General features: G+C 45.3%; 1 long non-coding RNA gene across 2 annotated transcripts in view; it reads right to left on the reverse strand.

Moving 5' to 3' along the window:
* Nucleotides 1-16861, reverse strand: part of LOC310704150 — a 21110-nt gene continuing 4249 nt past the window's right edge. The window contains exons 2-4 of one of the 2 annotated variants that reach the window (XR_014524598.1): nt 11220-11898; nt 1428-2409; nt 1-1395 (exon numbers count right to left, since the gene is read on the reverse strand). This is a non-coding gene — a long non-coding RNA (uncharacterized lncRNA). Of the gene's footprint in view, nt 1396-1427; nt 2410-5598; nt 11899-16861 lie in introns of those variants that run through there. The other variant, XR_014524599.1, reaches the window with a different exon arrangement.

The following is a 16861-nucleotide window of genomic DNA, read 5'->3' on the forward strand; positions in this document are numbered from 1 at the left end:
CCAGCCTAGCCTACCTCACAGTGTTGCTGTGAGGATAAAATGGGAAGAGGGCGAATCGTGTACCTTGAGCTCCTTGGAGAAGACGGGGTTAAAATGAAATGAAACTAATAAAATGCCATTGCTGAAAAAGCATCTTTATATTTACCTGGCGAGGGTTTTTTAAAAAATGACAGGGGCGGGGAAAGCTAACTATTAGGCTTACACTGTAAGGATAAAAGGACCGCCCCTCCCCATATAAACCATCCCAGGCTCTGTGATCATCATCTGAGGCCCTTCTTCGTGTGCGTCCTCCATGTGAGGTCCGGAAGGTGGCAACACAAGAACCGGCCTTCTCTGCTATGGCTCCCCGTTTCAGGAATGCTCTCCCCAGGGAGGGTTGCCTGGCGCCTTCATTATACACCTTTAGGCATCAGGAGAAAACGTTCCTCTTCAATCAGGCCTTTAGCTGATTTGTATTCTACAGCATTTTACATGTGCCCGTGGGAAGGGGGCCGGGTATTGTTGTGCATGTTTTGTTTTTAATTATTTACTTGGTTTTTATTCTGTGAACCGCCCTGAGATGTTATAATGAAGGACGGTATATAAATCCAATAAATAAATGAAATAAAAGACGAGCCTCAGCCCAAAGACCCATCTGGCAAAGCAGGCAGTGGGTGGGTGGGAATGAACCCTTTCATTTCCTGTTGTGGTCCTGAGGTAAGTGCCTTCTCTGAAGATGGTATTTGCTTTGGGAGGAAATCCCTCAGTAATGCCACTGCCTTGCTCTGATAACCCGTGTTTGAAGAGTGCTGTAAGATACCTTCTAAGCAAACAAAGGTTTAAAAACACAGGGCCCTGCCCTGCTTTGCACATGGTCCCACTATGAATCATCGCTGAAGATGAAGGGCAGCTGCTAGGCCCCACAATAAGCTGAGTGAAGCAGCTGATTTTGCGCATTGTTTCTTTTTGAATGCATTATTATTGGGGGTTTTTACCACTAGGAGGAGAGAGGTGACTGTGTTCTACTCGCAACGCCACAACAACATGTCTGAGTACTCTGCCCCTTGGTAAAGGACCCCTGGGTGGTTAGTCCAGTCAAAGGCAACTATGGGGTGCGGCGCTCATCTCGCTTTTCAGGCTGAGGGAGCTGGCATTTGTCCACAGACAGCTTTCTGGGTCATGTGGCCAGCATGACTAAACCACTTCTGTGACAAGTGCCAGAGTGCATAGAAACCTTTCTGCCGCAGTGGTACCTATTTATCTACCTGCACTGGTATGCTTTTGAACTGCTAGGTTGGCAAAAGCTGGGACAGAGCAATGGGAGCTCACCCTGCCGCATGGATTCGAACCGCCAACCTTCCGATCGGCAAGCCCAAGAGGCTCAGTGGTTTAGACCACAGCGCTACCCGCGTCCTTCTGCTTCTTGACCGGGTGGTGACAACAGGCACCATTTGCTGCTCCACCTGAGGCACTGAAATGTCTTGGGCTGACAGCTATGCATCTTACACAGTGACAACAAACATGGCTGCTATGTGTACAGTTAGGAGAAGGGCCATATAGCTAGATGGTGAAGCATTCTCAGTACGGCCAGGTAGCGATAGGAAACATACCCTCTCTGATATCCAGGATAGCCCCTGCAAGTCGGTATAGGCCAGCATTTCTCAAACTTGGGTCTCCAGCTATTGTTGGACTAACTCCCATCATCCTTGACCACTGGTCCTGCTAGCTAGCGATGATGGGAGTTGTAGTCCAACAACAGCATGGTCAGACTTGGTACGAGGCAGCTTCCAATGGTCTTTGGGGTTTCTTACAGCAGCATGGACAACAAGCTTGTGTGTTCAGACACAACTTTAGACAGCTATAGACGTCAGCCCGGGAACTCAGACTGGGTCAGCCAATTCTGAGCAGAGTGTACCCAGATGTTTAAAGATTCATATACATGCACCTACGTTCTCCACATTGCTGCAGGATACAACAGTGTGCATAAAGCCACTGTATTCATAATGTGTGTAGCTCATTCTGCTTCTGACAGCTTCTCTCCCCCTGCCCCCCTCCATGCTGACTAGAGTCTGCCTACAAGTCAGGAGCAGGTCATCTGACTTGCTCACCACAAGCAGAATCTGCAGCTTTTGTACCAACATGCAACCTCAAGCCATATTTAGACAGTTGGCAGTGGTGGGGGAAAAAAGTCAACTTCTGTTCTTGGAGAACAAGTCAGACAACTAGTTTGCCACAAAGCAGGCAAGCAACCATGTGTTTCAGTACTAAGAGATGTTGGCATCATTTCTGGTCCAGTTGAAAGGGCTGCTCCTTTGGTCAGAGCAAGAATATCTCCCTCCCACCCTCCCTGGATAGGGTTTCTGTACCTTTAACAGGTGTGTCACAGGCAAACATGTTGGTTTATCATTTCACTCTTACTTTTCAGGAAATCTGAACAAAAGAGAACAGGTCTTGTTTTTTTTTATTGCAATACCCCAAATTATCCCTAAATAGCAGCACAAAGTTCTCACCCTGAAGGTTTATACTTATTAAACTAGAATACTGGGTTTGCACAAGTACTTACATGAATATATATATATATATATATATATATATATATATATATATATAGCATGATGCTTTTAATTTTGTTCCTTCCCTCCTGCTCATTTCCAGATAAAAGTCAATATTTGCTACTGAAGCGTCCAATATTATTTCCCACCTACACAGGAAAGTTTTATTGCAATACAACCTTCATAGATTTGTCTAATTCTTGGGTCATTTGGGATGATCCAGTGCGTTAAAATAGTTATCTGAAGAAGTGTGCATGCACACAAAAGCTCATACCAAGAACTAACTTAGTTGGTCTTTAAGGTGCTACTGGAAGGGATTTTTTTGCGTTAAAATAGTCTTAGTGAGTCGAGAGCAAAATCAGCCAACTTGAATGGCTTTAAGAGAGGATTGGACAAATTCATGGAGGATAAACCTATCAGTGCCTACAAGTCATGATGACTCTGCTCTGCCTCTACAGTTGATGGCAGAAATGCTTCTGAAGACCAGTTGTTGGAAACCACGAGAGGGGAGAGGGCTCTTATTCTGCTTCCTGGTTTCCCACAGGTAAGTGGTTGGCCACTGTGAGAACTGGATGCTGGACTAGATAGGCCACTGACATGATCCAGCAGGCTATTTTTATGTCATCACGTTGTTAAGTTGGAGGCAGGTGAGGACAACATGAGGGCCTGTTGATACCATCTGCCCTGTGGGAAGAAACATCTCGTGCTGGCTTGGTGGAGCTAGTTGTTTTGTTTAGTGTGCATGTGGCTCTTCTTGTGTTTCATAAATGTTGTGAGTCGAAAAGTGGGATATAAATCTACAGAATAAATAATAGTGGCTAGAGAAAATGGTTCATTGTTAACTCTCCCTCATTTCTAAGGTCCCATACGTTTCAGGCAGTGCCATGGTACCTCAGCTTAAGAACTTAATTCGTTCTGGAGGTCCATTCTTAACCTGAAACTGTTCTTAACCTGAGGTACCACTTTAGCTAATGGGGCCTCCCGCTGCTGCCACGCCGCTATCGCATGATTTCTATTCTCATCCTGAAGCAAAGTTCTTAACCCGAGGTACTATTTCTGGGTTAGCGGAGTCTGTAACCTGAAGCATCTGTAACCCAAGGTATTATGCCACTTTAAACAGTCATGGCTTCTGCCAAAGAATCCTGGGAACTGCAGTTTGCTAAGGGTGCTGAGAGTTATTAGGAGGCGCTGTGCATTAAACCACAGAGCCTAGAACTTGCCGATCAGAAGGTTGGCGGTTCGAATCCCCACAACGGGGTGAGCTCCCGTTGCTCGGTCCCTGCTCCTGTCAACCTAGGAGTTTGAAAGCACGTCAAAGTGCAAGTAGATAAATAGGTACCGCTACTGCGGGAAGGTAAACGGCGTTTCTGTGCACTGCTCTGGTTCACCAGAAGCGGCTTAGTCATGCTGGCCACATGACCTGGAAGCTGTTTGCTGGCTCCCTCGGCCAATAAAGCGAGATGAGGGCCGCAACCCCAGAGACAGTCACGACTGGACCTAATGGTCAGGGGTCCCTTTACCTTTACCTTTATTCCCCCCACAAACCAAAAATTTCCAGGAGTTTTTGCTCTAACATACCAGGAATAGAGAAGCAGAGTCCCTGTAAGACTATCAAGTCCAGGGTCTAAATTTCCCTAACTTGCACCACTCAAAGGCTCCTTGTTTATGCTTTCACATCTCATCATTTCTTAGTCCAACCTGTTTGCTTGGCGATAACTTTGCTCATTTGGGCATAGCCATCCCAGGACGCTGATGATCAGCCAGCCTCAGCTGAAGAGAAGACATATGCTGTAATTCTAACACACATTAGGACTTGCTTTGTCTGCCACCGTCTCCACCTGTTCATATATTTACGAGGAAAATGTTAATTGCCGAACCTTTGGTGTAAATATAACAACGGATTCCACCCCAATAGCTGCAACTTCTTGCTTGTCGTATGAAATTGCACAAATGGCATCGCAGAAGTGTTGCCATATGTCCACCAGCAGTGCGGAGTCCACCAAGTTCGTGCAAATATTATGTGAATTATATTTGGAGTACGTAAATAAGCTGTGCAAATTAGGTACGGCCCTCTGGCTCACAATATGTTTTCAGCAAGTCTCTTTGTGTGCTGAACTAATTGGTTGCTTCTGATGCTACCTTTGCAGCGGTTCTGCGTTAAGGCAGTAAGGCCAGGGTTCTTGCATATTTTTAACTCCTTTAAAAAAGGGGGGAAGATTTTCATGTTTCTGAAAAATAAATCCCGTAAGACCCCTGAAGCACTCCATCCCTATTTGCACCCTAAAATATATGCACAAACGAAATTCTATGAAGAAGGGACTTCCTTCTGCTTTTGTGCATTTCAAAATTGCAGCATTGCACGGTAATCTGGTGCTGGCACAACAGCACCATAAAAGTACCATTGCCATAACAGAGGGTTGGAGTGTGGGAGTTTAGCTTCTGCTGCCATCCTGGCTCTGTTACTTTAGTCAAAAAGAGCCTGACCCACCAATGGCCCGAGGCCCTTGGTTCCTAGGGATGAGTATTAATTAAAGTGAGGGTGTTATTTAAGTTATTTGCTCGGTTCTGCAAAGTGCCACTGAGTCCCTGGAACATGAAGCACCAAAACCTTGCTCATTTGCCTGTCAATGATCCTCCCTTGCCCTGCAACTTGGTTTGGTCTTAACTTGCTTAATGCGCAGGCAAGACTGGACTTAGCAAGCATGCATGTTATCTCTTGTTTTTTATTTATTTTTTTGGAAACAGATTGTTTTATTGCTCAATGCAAGCAACTCTGGATGTATGTCTAGGGCACTGTAAACCAGGCTTGTTTAAAGTTACTTTGGCCAAGCAGTTTATTGCAAAAGTACTTTATCACCAACAGATCTCAAATGCTACATGCTGCTGGTTATTTTCCCATGGGATGAATGGCTTTTGCGCTCTCTCTCTCATGTGTGTGTGTGCGTGTGCGTGCAGAGGTGTAGGAAGGTCAGGTGGTACCCAGTGTGGAAAATTTATTGCCCCCCCCACACACATTGTTGGTTTGGGGGGGGGTTGGCCTACAAAAATGGTTTTACGTTATTTCATATTTTCTTACAGAGGAATGTGGATTCTGAGCCTCAGATAACAAGTAGGCGACTATGGACAGATACTTCAATCTACAGAATGGATTGTGTTTTGGCTTGTGTTATTTTATTTATATTTATTGTTTATTTATTTAATAAAATTTATTTTAAAAAACCAAAACAAAAAAAACCACAGCAGTAAAATCAAGAAAAATTAACAATTCTACTTTAAAACATACAAAAGTTAAAATATTAAGATGAAAATTACTTCAACTTCCTAAGCATCTAGGCATGCTTGCCTAAAGAAGAATGCTTTTAGCAGGTGCCCAAAAAGAGTCTAGCAAAGGCACGTGCTTTGTTGAAATTTCAGCCTTCACGACATAGGAAAACGGCCAAGTAAACAGCTGTTTTCGTGGAGAAGGGTCAAGATATTAACTAATATGCATGAAATTTCATATGTATCTATATAATCCCTGGTGTAGTAAGAAAAGACCTTTGGAGCAGGCATTTTCAAAAAAAAGTTTTTTTATGAACCGCCCTAGTAGGGCAGTAATTGTTTCTTGATAATTTGTCACCCTCCCTCCATGATGGCACCTGAGGCGACCCCCCCCTGCCCCCCTTTCCTATGCCCCTGTGTGTGTGTATGTGCAAGAGCACTGGTTATTGGGTAAGACAGTCCACTTCGGCTCATACATCAAAAATGGCTGAAACCGATGCAATTTTTCAAAGATGGTTCTAGTCCATAAGAGTCACTCCCTAAAATTGTGATAGCTATAGAGGATGTGTCTACCCAGTTAAAAAAAAGCCATCACTGTTTTGAGGGCTCTTTTGAAAACCTGGTTAGTAAGCTTTTTGATAGTGATTAGCCTGTCTGCATTAATTTATATTTATATTTCTGTTTTTGCTATTTATTAATTTGTAACCGCTGAGTGCCAAGAGAGTATTTAAGTGCCAATTGACAGTAGTAGTAGTAGTAGTAGTAGTAGTAGTAGTAGCCCGATGGCTCATCGCAACTGCATGCTTTTCACATGGCAATTTTCTTACATTACAACATTTCCATGTGGAAGAAAAGCACATATTCTATGATACATGATACAGACATGGTATCTGTGCAGGAAAACAGTCGTGTTTAAAGGTGCTTCTAGAAAGCATTTTTTTCTGGATCCAAGGCGCACTAACTCAGTACACTGGAAGCCTGCAAGCCACACAGCTCCCCACACAAAACCAACCAGATCTCTTGTCTATTGACATAGCAGACATCTCAGGCCATCTATGGACAACAGTTTTTTCTAGCTTCAAAGCAGAGTCCAACACTGATGGGATTACAGAGGTGTCTACCTCATCCCATAAACATGCCTTTGATTTTAAAAAAATCTAAATGCAAGACATTACATTTATCTCTGTTGAATTTCATGGCTCAGAGTTCCAGACTGATAGAAACTGTTTTGAATATAGATTCTGTCTTCTATGGCATTAACCACCCATACCAGCCTCACAACATCTGCAAATCTAAAAAGCATCCCCTCTATGCCCTCATCAAAATCATTTCCACCAAAGTTGAAAAGCAAAAAAAAAAATTCCATTTTGCACCTACCCCAGTTCGTATGAGGCCTCTGTCTATCTATCTATCTATCTATCTATCTATCTATCTATCTATCTATCTATCACTTGATGCTGAAATAGGGTTATAAGTAATTTACACATTTAAAAAACAATTACATAAGCATTAAAATATAAAAACACACCATTAAAACACACAATTATACCGCACGCACAATAAAGCAACCCAGTAATTGAAACAGGAGATTTGGGTTGAGAGGCAATGGGAAATGCCTTTGTAAGCAGGTTCATCTCCCAAAGCTAGCAGAATGCCTCTCATATTTCAGCAGGGAGGGCATTCCACAGCACCAGTGAAAAGGCCCGCCTCACATCACTGCAAACCGATAGATAAACCTTCGCCCATGGCAAGGCTAACTGTGTTCCATTTATCTAAATGGTCTTACTGGGCAATGCAGGCAAAGTCAAGCAGTCTGGTTCAGAGTGGTTTAGGGCTTCATATGTAAAACAAGAAGACCTTACAACTGACTTGGTGGCTTACAGGCAGCAACTGCAGATCCCTTAGCATGGGTGTGATATGTGCCCAGAAAGGGGGACCACCTCCCACCGAGGCTGCAGCATTCTGGTACAGCTGCAGCTTCTAGAACACCCATAAGGAAAGCCCCACAATGAGTGCATTACTGTAGTCTCAATGAGATATTACCAGCACATGTATCACAGAGGCTAAACTAACCCTGTCCAGGAAGGGGCACAGTTGATGCAGCAGCCCAAACTGGTGGCAGGCACTCTTCTTTTGTAAGGGTTACCTGGACCTCCATAGACAAAGTTCCAAGATCACCCATGAACCATGTACCTGTTCATTCAGAAGGAGTGCAATCCCATGCAGAACAGGAACAATCCCCCATTCTCAGACCTGGCCACCACAGTGTCTCTATCTACAAAGGATGTAGCTTCAGCTTATTGGTCCTCATCCTGCCTACAACCACACCCTGCCACTCAATGAACACACACTGGGTACTGCTGTTCAACCAGCTGTGGACCCCACTCTACCTCCGCAACTCTGTGGTGCTCTAAACCAGCATTTCCCAATCTTGGGTCTCCAGCTGTTTTTTGGACTACAACTCCCACCATCCCTAGCTAGCAGTCTGAAAACAGCTGGAGACCCAAGGTTTGGAAACACTGCTTTAAACCAATTGCTGGAATTGTTTGCCCGACACTTGGTGGCCATCAAGTTGTGATCAGTTTGCAGTGCTGGAAAGCAAATGTTGTGTGCCACCCCAGTCCCCAGGATGACCATTCAATAGTTTCACATTCTCCTATTGGGAAGAATTTCATTGCTTTGCCTTGAGTGCCAAAATGCCAGAGGCTAGACCCCTTCTTTAAAAGCCCCGACAAATTCTAAGCGGAATTCTGAAACATCATTATGCCAGCCCCTATTGAAGTCACCTGGCATAAACACACACACACACACACACACACACACACACACACACACACACTCCAAGGCAGTTTTTCCAGCTCGGTGATTAAACTGACAGCTGAAGACAGGAGATAACCAAAACAAGAACCGTTTGCAAAGGAGATTACTTTTACCCCAATGCTTCTTCCCATGCACCTCGTAAGCACTGCAGGCCAATTTCTTTTGCATCTTGGACCAATTCTCTTTCGCCCTAGGATAGCTCAAGCACATGCGTCTCTTATCTGTTTAATGTACAGTCCAAAGGGGGAAGAGTCACTGTCTCACTGTGCCTGTTAGAGCACCCCCACCATCCCACTGCCTAAATATAACACAATCTGGCTGCTGAAAATGGTCTATTTTTGTAGTTCTACCAACACCTCCTCTAAAGATAGGCACTGCATGAAAAAGACCAGCTAATTTTGGACCAAGGCACTTTCTTCTTCTTCAGTGGTTTGGAAAACAAAGCATCTGACAGCAGCAGCAGCAGCAGCAGCAGCAGCAGCAGGAGCTTTGTTTATGAACGCCTGGCTCCTCAGGTGTTAAAAAGTTTTGGGCTTTTATGCTATTTCTTACCAGCCTTCCCCAAACGAGCTTGGTTGCTTTCTTTGGCGATCACCAGAAATAGAAACAAACAGGCAAAAGACCTTGCTTTCTTCCACTCACAGAGAAAGAGTGCATCTGACGAGGACATCCTAATGGGATTTGATCATTGGAATTTAAGCTTCTCTCAATTTGCACAGCAGTTAAAGGAGATGTGCAAAGTGCTAGTTGGATTCTCTAGGGGAAGTCTAAGAAACATACACATCCCATCTTAATAGGCCTTTTTAATAGTCTCTAAAGTAGCAGCGCTGCTGCATTTCCACTTGTTATTTTCCCAAATTTATTTTTCTTCCTTCCCTCCTGGGTAAATACATTTTATTTTATTTTTACCCTAGAATGCTGTTTTTTTCCCCAAGATGATGCTTGCTTTCTGCAGTTTTTATGAGAACTTGTATTTAACAAATTGTTGGTTGTTGCTTTTAATTAATCATTTGCTGCACTTTATTTAGGCTTGATTCTCAACTGGCATGCTTTCAAGAATCATACAGTTTTGAATTTATTATTAACAACTAACATGGAGGCTCTAATAACCATAAGAGGGAAGAACCCCACGTCACCCTCATTTTAGATTGCAATCTTAGCCAAACTTCCTGCAAGTCAATTCAATTGAACTCAATAGGATGTTCAATGGAACAGGCACGCATCTGTTAAGAGATGGGGACTATTGAGATCAAGCAGATGCCTTCACCATACTCTATTTGGAGCACCTGCTAAAAACATTGTTTAGATAAGCGTCTCCACCCCCATCATTCAGCCTGGACACTGAGGTCCTCCTCCAAGGGCCTTCTGGCGGTTCCCTCCCTGCGAGAAGTGAGGTTACAGGGAACCAGGTAGAGGGCCTTCTCGATGGTGGCGCCCGCCCTGTGGAACGCCCTCCCATCAGATGTCAAGGAAATAAGCAACTACCTGACTTTTAGAAGGCATCTGAAGGCAGCCCTGTTTAGGGAAGCTTTTAATGTTTGATGCTTTCTCGTATTTTTAATATTCTGTTGGGAGATGCCCAGAGTGGCTGGGGAAACCCAGCCAGATGGGCAGAGTATAAATGAATTATTACCCAGATCCTTAGAAAGTTGAGGTAATTCTAATTTGTTTTAGTTTTTTAACTTTTGTATGTTTTAAAGTATGTTTGTGATTCCGCCCTCCCTTCAATTTTACTGTTTTATTTTTGGTAAACTTCTTTGAGGTTGTGTGTGTGTGTTTTTACAATCAAGTAGCGTACAAATGTTATGAAAGAAAGATTAACTGAAGTCAAGTATGTATCCCCATGCTACTGCATTCATGCTAAGCTGTTAAAAGGTTCAAAAGCAGCTGATTGCTTAGAACTTTTTAGGAAAATATTTCTCCCCTACAGAATCCATGTACTCAACGCACCATGTCACATGCAGGAAACTGTGGGATTTAGTCACATCTAAAGTTAAGGGGGGGGGGGTCACAAGTGTTTCTATATTTGTTATCCAAGCTGTGAAGGGAAATGCTGATTTTTAGGTTCCTATTCAGACACACCACATGCTGCAGTGACCTGTACTTGCCGACTCCTAACAAATCGCCGGTGTCTGTTGAGAGGAATGCTGTTAATTGTTACTGCGAAAGAGAGTTTATTAAAATACTTAAGATGAGAGATGTGTAATTAACGCAGCTTTGTGCTCTAATGGGTCCCTTTGCTCAGAGCTCTTTGAAAAATTAATTAAGTGGCCCTCCACCCTCATGTGGTGATAAAGATACACCAATCCAGCAGAAGGGTAACCCCGGGCAGGCAAGATTGCCCTGCGAAAAGAGACAGAAATATTGAGTGGGATCCAATTCCCAGCTCCCTGCTCAATCCGCAGGGTAAAATGGGGATTAATTTGATCCACCAGATTCTGAACTTATGGAACCCCACACAAACAGCTTATTACTTGGTTAATTAAAAGTACACCCTGATCTATGCTTCTGGCCTGGGTGGTTTACAGGTGGTTATAGTGAAATATAGAATACACCAATAAAACTCTACTTCTTAGCTTTTAAGTGAGACGAGCTCGGATGAATTACCTGTTTGTAAAGCTCAGAAACATCATCTGCTCTGGAGGTCTGTGGAGGAGGAGGTAGTTTTACATGGAGATGAAGATACGGAAACTCTCCTTGCTCCCCAGGGGTTACTAGAGGGTTACCATTTCCCCATTGTTGGTGGCATCTGTCTGTCTCGGGGAGACAATGGAGTGTGCCTTTGGGGGTGAAGGCAAGCTACTGAAAGGTTACTGCGCCTGTTGTGGTTGCAGTGACTGATACAAGAGAAGGATGTTTTGTTGCAGCTGGGGCAGATGAAGGTGTCCGGTTGTGCTGATGCAGGTTTCTGTATCATGTTTTTTCTTCTTTCTGCGCTCCTCCCAGCATTCGTTCCTCCTCTGGTTACTGCTGTGGATGTGTGACCTGTCTCCAGGCACCACAGTCATCTGAAAGGGGTTCTCACATGGCAGGGTTGATGTTGCCAGCCCTCATGTCATCTTTGCAACACAAGAGTTGGCTGGCCAATGGACCTGGTGCCTGAAGCCAGCTCCCCAGCATCCTTGGGGATCCTGCCATTTTCCATTCTGTGGACGTGAGCAAGCCAGTGTAGATGCTGCTGAGACAGGAGAGCAAACATGCTGAGAATGTGATGCAGTGCATATGTCAGGTGTTGTCCGGGACTGGACTGAAGAGGAATGGTGGAGGCTGCCCGTCACCAACCATCCTGAAAAGAGGAGGACAGTATAGATTTACAATGGTGGTTTGCAGAAGGTCATGACTCAGACAGAAGGAGGACACAGCTGGGAGATAATGGAAGGGGAAGAGGGGGAAACATCAGAGCCAGAACAGCTGGCTGACACGTTACCATTAGAAAGCATTCCCGACCTCCCTTTTCCTAGAACCAGGAGGGCTGTGAAAGGGGAAGAGCAGAAAGCGGAAAGGGCCTTACACAGCCACCGTATGAGGGGTGGAGCTGCAGATGACGGAGAGTAAAAGGGGGGGGGAGGAGATTACTTGGAGCAATGCCATTAATTAATAGGGACTACTGAGCCTAGGACTTGCCGATCAGAAGGGCAGCGGTTCGAATCCCAGCGATGGGGTGAGCTCCCGTTGCTCAGTCCCTGCTCCTGCCAACCTAGCAGTTCGAAAGCCCGTCAAAGTGCAAGTAGATAAACAGGTACTGCTCCGGCGGGAAGGTACACGGTGTTTCCGTGCACTGCTCTGGTTCGCTAGAAGCAGCTTAGTCATGCTGCCCACATGACCCGGAAGCTGTATGCCGGCTCCCTCGGCCAATAAAGCGAGATGAGCACCACAACCCCAGAGTCGTCCACAAGTGGACCTAATGGTCAGGGGTCCCTTTACCTTCCTTTCTCTCTGTAAATCCGGAATAAATTCTGTAGCAAGGACTCTTCTCGTTACCTGCTTTTTTTTGCCACCACCGGGGGAGGGATAGGATTCCCTGAACCTTGACAGGTGTTGAGGCGTTGCTCCTGGCGGTTCTAAGTTGCCCAAGACTTGCTTCTATAAAGCAGCATGCTCAACAGAACAAGCCTGGTAGATCTTCATCTTGGTTTTGGTCATAAGCATCACATTCTCCCACACCCTTTTGGACGGCGAGCCATTGCCATAGCTGCCAGTTGCTATTATTTTTTCCTTTCTAGTTTGACAACTGGAGTGGGGGACCAGTTTTGGCTCAGGAGTCTTTTGTTGCTGATCACTATTCTGTGTGAATTGTCCATGTTCATTTAACACAAGGGAGACCCTATCAGGAAGTCCCTGCTGGCTGGCTGGCTGACCTAGGCTTAGGAACATAGGAAGCTGCCTTCTACTGAGGGCTCATCCACACTTCCACTTGTCCTGCGCCTGGAAAGCACAGGGATAAAGGGAAGATGTGGTAGAGATGGATGATACTGACCAAGGCTTATCCTCCCTCTCTCATGTTACTAGAGCATGGACTCAGCCGATGAATGGTGGGCGATTAAGGAGAGGCAAAAGGGCGCACTCCCTCATTAAATGATGGCATCTCCTGCCACAGGATTTAGCGATGGACACCAACTTGGACAGCTTTACATAAAAGGGGCAAGACAAATTAATGGAAAGTAGAGTCACCACACAGCTGCTAGTTGCAGCGGCAGAGCATACGCTCCCACTGCCCGCGTTGGGTATGGCGCTGCCCAGCCGAGGAGAGGGGTGGCAACTGCAATTCTCCTCCTTTTCTCCGCCTCCCGGGTCAGACCTGACCCAGAAGTGGAGCTGTGGCTGGGCGCAAGGCAGCTCCCTTGCCCGCCGGAGCCAGACTCCAATGAGGGAGACTGGGAGGGGGGCAGCTGGTCGCACCCCCTCTCAAAAAAGCACGCAAGGTCATGGCCCCCCAGCACCCTCCACGCAACACCCCTGGCTAGTCGCAAAGGCTGTATGCTGCCTTGAGCATGAGAAGGACGCCCCTGAAAGCCAGTCACTGGGAAACTGAGCACTCTTCCACAGCATTTGATATTTTCATTTATATACATTCATTCGAAATAAGATGGGTTTATGAAGCATTCTTTATCCACCCACCACGGTGACAAAGAATTCTATGAAACGGTAGTCAATATCTGGAATTACTGCTCAGCGTTGGACATCATTATTGAATACACAAAGCTTCACAGCTTGTCTTCCACCGTACAAAGTTTGGTACCTCACTTCATTTAAAGATTTTCAGAGACTTTGATACTAAAGATTTCATTCTGAACTTTTTATGATTTGAAGGAATTCTATAAAGATTGTCTATTACGTATGCATATGGTCATTGTGTTGCCTAGACATTGTTGAAGTCACTGGGAAACAGCACAGGGAGAGGGCTATTTCTCTTACGCTCTGCTTGTGGCCTTCCCATAGGCGTCTGAGTTGTCTCTGTGGGATCTAGCAGGGCTATTCCTACATTCTAAGGCTGGTTTAACCATAATAATAAAGTTTATTACTTAAACCCTGCCCCTCTGACTGGGTTGCCCCAGACACTCTAGGCAGCTTCCAACCAAAAGGCTTTTCCGGAGACGATGGGCGCTCCCTCCTGACATGGTTTTCAGCTTGGCTAGGCAAACCATTGCAGTCACCGTTTCTATTTTTAAAATCGTACCTCTCTGCCGCTTTAGTTTTTTATGCTGTTTTAGTGGTTTGTTTGCTTTGTAAATGGCTAGCTTGCTCCTCTTCTCACCGATTTTGTTAGCTGCTGCTATGAGCTTGTTGTGGACAGGCAGGACGTAAACGTTTTAGTGAGGAGAATGGAAACGGAATCTCAAGGGTTGTTTTCAACTGGGTCCTCCTCAAGAGCCGACCAACTGAAATGAACGAATCTAAGTGAGTCGTGTCCATTTACTTCAAAGGGTCTACTCTTGAGTAGATACCCTAAGTAAAAACATACATGCATAAGTAAAGACATATATGCATAGAATTGCCACTAAGCTGTCTGGAGCACAGAGCAGTTGGTCCAGAATCAGTGTCTTGAGTGGCAGGAACCCGAGTTTTTTTCTCAAGAGGCCAAAACTGAGCCGTCAGCCCAAAAGACAGCAGTTCTAGCTGGCTGGAGGCAAGAGTTTCCCCTCCCTCTTGAGGCTAGGAAAGGTACAGCTGTGCTCAAGAGCCACAGGCAACCACCTTCTAAGTAAATATTTGTAGGTCTGGGCTAGCCAAGGGGAACAGAACAGGAAGCCCCAAACAGTTTTAAGGCCTTAGCCGCACATAGGAAGCTGACTCATACAGTGTCTATCTAGTTCAGTATTGTCTACACTAATTGGCAGGGACTTGCCGAGATTTTAGACAGGAGCCTTTTATAGCCCTGCCTGGAGATATCAGGGACGGAACCTGCGACCTCCCACAGGCAAAAAAACATGCTGCACCAAGAGCGTGCCTCTGATCTGATAGTTGTCCTTAAAATAGGAAATAGGAAGTTGCTCTATACTGGGTCCAACTGCTGATCCAGTCTAAGTTCAGTACTGTTTGCACTATCTGGCAAGTGGCTCTCCAGAATTTCAGATGGGTCCAGACTACCTGGATGGAGATGATGTTGACTGAAGCTGGGACCATCTGCCTGCAAACCTCTACCACTGAGATTTACCCATAAGATTTTCACAATGAGAAAACTGGACCAATCCAAATCGAACCCAGACAGTTGTGAGCACTTGTCTGCTATACAGTGGTACCTCGGGTTAAGAACTTAATTCGTTCTGGAGGTCCGTTCTTAACCTGAAACTGTTCTTAACCTGAAGACCACTTTAGCTATTGGGGCCTCCTGCTGCCGCCGCACGATTTCTGTTCTCATCCTGAAGCAAAGTTCTTAACCCAAGGTACTATTTCTAGGTTAGCAGACCTGAAGCGTCTGTAACCCGAGGTACCACTGTACTGAAAAGCTGCTGGCTCAAGAATTCACTGGGTGGCCTTGGGCAAACCACTTTCTCTTGCCTAGAATACGGAGATGTTAAAGACCAGCTCTGCTCTGTCACTAAGGTTAATCAAAAATATTGCCAGTCAAATGCTGCTGATTAAATGATGGACAATAACTACAAACATGTCGTCCTGCAGCTTCCATTACGCCAACAAGTTCCAGGCTCTTGTTTTTAAGTCCACATCGCTCGGGCCTCCCTTCCTCAGGACATCTGAGGACATGTTGTCTTTGGGAAGCTAATCATCACCACACTTTGCTCCAAGGCTGTCGATTAATCCTTTGATTCTAGGATCAATTATCACATGTTCATTATCCACAGACTTTTTGCAATAAAGGAGGTATCTAATATACAGCTACAATGGAGTCAGGATAAAGAGCAGTTATTATGGGACTCAGCAGTTGTGCTCTGGCAGACAAAACTGCTGCATCAAGTAGGAAGAGAATTCCCTTCCATCTTTTCTTAGGAGGTCCATTGATCCATTCACCTCTCAGACATGTCTACTGGCTCAGCAAGCGTTCGGATTGGGAGCCATAAAAGTACTGATGTGGAACAGTATGTCCCTTTCAGAAACGGAGCCCATAACTCCATATATGGAGTCAATAATTAGTGAAGGGTGGAGTCCCTTACAGCATGACCTTTGTCCTGGATATTTCCTGCTCCCTACACTGTTTTCATGATGTTCAGCTTTTATTTGGCTCACTGTGGTGGAGGGATAGGAAGAAGCACCAGCAGAATCTCAGAACCCTCCCATTTTGAGGGTTTTTAAGGTTCTACAAGTCTCGTAGAACCTTAAAAACTAGCAAACTGATTGTGGCAGGTGCTTTCGTGGGCTAGAGCAGGGCTGGTGGGTTCTGTGTCTCTCCAGATGTTTAACTCCACCTTCCAGCAGCCTCAGCCAACATGGCCAGTTGCTCAGCTGGAAGGCCACATGTTCCCCATCGTTGCACCACAACCCACCTCATCACAAAGCCACAATAAGAACGTAAGAGCCTTTTGGATCGGGCCAAAGCCCATCTAGTTCATCATCCTGTTCTAACAGCGGCCAACGAGATGTGGGGAGCCCACAAGAATCATGGAATCAGAGGGCTGTAGAGTTGGAAGGGACCCCAAGGGTCATCTAGTCCAACCCCCTGCAATGCAGGAATCTTAACTAAATCATGCACGACAGCTGACCAACCTCTGCTTACAAGACCTCCAAGAAAGGAGAGTCCACCACCTTCCAAAGGAGTCCGTTTCACTATCAAACAGCTTTTACTGTCAGAACGT

Source organism: Podarcis liolepis (assembly GCF_965112155.1).
Source record: "Podarcis liolepis genome assembly, chromosome: 3".
NCBI classification, from domain to species: Eukaryota; Metazoa; Chordata; class Lepidosauria; order Squamata; family Lacertidae; genus Podarcis; species Podarcis liolepis.